This window comes from Cyanistes caeruleus, chromosome 1 (genome assembly GCF_971803275.1).
Source record: "Cyanistes caeruleus chromosome 1, bCyaCae1.hap1.1, whole genome shotgun sequence".
Classification (NCBI taxonomy): domain Eukaryota; kingdom Metazoa; phylum Chordata; class Aves; order Passeriformes; family Paridae; genus Cyanistes; species Cyanistes caeruleus.
The window spans coordinates 117,761,392-117,764,246 of NC_141701.1; positions in this window are offsets into that span (position 1 = coordinate 117,761,392).

The following is a 2,855-nucleotide window of genomic DNA, read 5'->3' on the forward strand; positions in this document are numbered from 1 at the left end:
AAGATGAGTTTAGTCAAACGTGACTAAATTTTTCAAATTCTCCAGCTCATCTCACAACTGAACTTTCCTGACAGGGAAAGATGACTGTCCCTGCTTACAGGACTTGAAGATTTCTTGCAGCTCTTTCCAACCTGGTATCCCAGTCTCATTAGCACTATTTGTCTTCAGATAAAGCAGTATTTAAATTATCCATGTTCCCCTGGTGTGCTGTGTGTTATTTTACAATAGGATAAATTTAGCTGACTCCATTCTATGCTTTGTTTCAGCAATTTTTAAGCTGAGACTGGGAAAGGTCTTACAGTATGTAACTGTAAGGGTCTTTCCCCATGTAACTGTAAACATAGTTGAATAATAGAGAACCTAAAGAGCCTTTCAAACTGTCTCCACATTGATGGTGTCACTAAATATTTAAAGAGGAAAAAAAAAACTTACAATCTTTCTTTTTTTTTTTAAATTAAAATTGCAATAGATGCAGCCAAAACTCTTGCTATTCAGGTTTACAACAGAACAAAACAAAACCTGCTTTAAAGCCTTGTCAGAGGACAGACTTGCAGGTTTTCTTCTCTGTACCTGGCATCTGATGTAAATCTGGCATCTCAGGTGTTCTATGTTAAAAGACTAGATTAGATGGCTTAAATAGTTTTAAAGCAATCTAGTGATTCATGTATCCTGTCATGTATTTCCTGTCCCTTGCCAGACTTTGTTACTCAAACTGTCTACATAATTTTCTAAAAACCTTAAAAATGTTCCTAATCTACTAAAGTCTTAATGAATTCAACCTTTCTAATCGCTTCTACCAAGACTTCACTTCATTTGCTATGGGTCCCACTATTATCTCTGATTTCTGACCTGTGTTGCCCACACCTGCTCTCCCAGGGCTGGGAAAAAGGAGAGCACAGTAACTCAAGTATTTTTGTTGTTGTTGACTTTTAAAAACTTGATGGAATGATAATTTTAATTTAGTTCTGCCTGTGAATATTTGGGGTTTCCATTTCACTGGCTGAGATCTGCCTAAAGGAGCTTTTGCCCAGCTGGACATTGTGAAGGTCTCTGATCTGAACAGATTGTGTCACCTCAGTCTCTTCCCATGCCTCTTGATAGCTCAACTCAGGGTTCTGTTTTCCAGCTGTTCCTTTGATGTGCTTTCTGGTGCTTCTCTCACGGTAAGGAGAGTATCCTGACATCCACCTGGAAAAATCACTGTGAATCCTGAAGCAGCAAGATCCCTTTTGAGGAACCTTCCAACCCTTCTGACTCGTATGCTGTTACTCCTACCCAGACAGAGAGTTTCTATGGCTGTTAGCCTTCCCAGGAGCAGTGTCCTTTAAAGACACCTTCCCCTCCTGTCTCAGAAAGGAAGTTTCTAATTCAGTGTCAGTACAAATTCACAAATTCTGGTTCCACTTTGGTCCACAGACTGAGTGGTTTAAAGCAGCTCTAGATTTCAGCTCTACTTCCTCTATGTCAAAAATCCTTGTGTCCTGGTTTGGTTTTGTTCCACTCTCAGACAGGAATGGCTCAGGAAGCTTTAATAAAACTGTTCATATCCATAGATGATGGGCTGCATTACAATGTGTTACTAGTGAACATCAGCCTTGCTGAAGGCTTCTCACACCTCCTCAGCACGTGCTAAGCAGCTTCACTGACAGGACCTCTGCCTTGTTTGGGAACAGAACAGTGCTAGGATTGCTGCTCCAGCACACACTTCAGAAGGCACCAATGAGTGGTGATGGTGGTGCTGGTCACCCTGGGTCAGACACACATCTGCTCAAAGATCAGGTGGGAGGCAGGAGCAGGTACTTCTGGTAATCCAGTGTGTCTAGCAGTGCCTGTTGGACCTTTCCCAGTGTCTCTTTGCTAGAGGCGGCTGTTTTGGGTGAAGGGAACAAGGTATGAGAACACTCTGTGATTTAATGCCTGCACTTCTCAGGGAGGAGACAGGAATGTGCCTCATGCAAAGTCCAGCAGGGCTGGAAGCTTCTAACAATTTTAATATACCCAGAGTTAGAGTAGCTCTTTGGGACACACTTGGTAAGTATTTCACAGATAAATACTTCTTCTTTCCTTAAGCATAGCAAATATGTGTAATGCTATTTATCTGTTTAGCCTGACTTACTGTGGTAGTGGTCTGCTCTGGAACTAAATCCCAAAGAGTATTTTAGTGCATGAAGCTGCATGTTTTTCAGCCTCCAAAGTGGAGGGTCCTGAGAGCTGAAATCTCCAGTTGTTCGCTGTTCCATCGTTTCAGACTTGGTCATATGGTAGTAGAAGCAGAAGCATCAACAAGCACTGCAAATGCTTTTGTGTTCCACCCTGTAAATCCTGGAATTGTGCAGCATTCAGCAGGAACATGGTATGGGTGCCAAAGAATTAATGATCTTTAATAAACCTGTGGTGGAATGGCCTACTTTTATAGCAGCAAGTTTATGCCTAATAATAATACAGACATTCCCTTCTCCATATTTCTGTCCAGTATATGCTGCAGGATAAACAAACCTGCTGTGCTGCTGTATCAGAGCGGTGCTCGACAAGGGCCTGACTCACAGGGATACAGACTGGAGAAGGAGATAGAGCTCAAGATCTTCCATAATTATACACTAATTCTGTGTAAATATCTAAGAAACCCTAAGGTAGAAATTCAGCAATTTTTTGGTTGTTTTGTTTTCTGACACCAGAAGGTGAGCTCATTCGAAGCAGGAGCTGATTGAACACCTCTCAGGACTCATCCTTGTAGCTGTGGTGGTTTGAGTTTGAACCAGCTCAGACCACCAAAATAAAGGCAGACTCCCTGCTTTCCTATCTCCCGTGCTCTGCTCCTTTCAGCCTGACTAACAGAGCAGCTGGAACACAAGGAC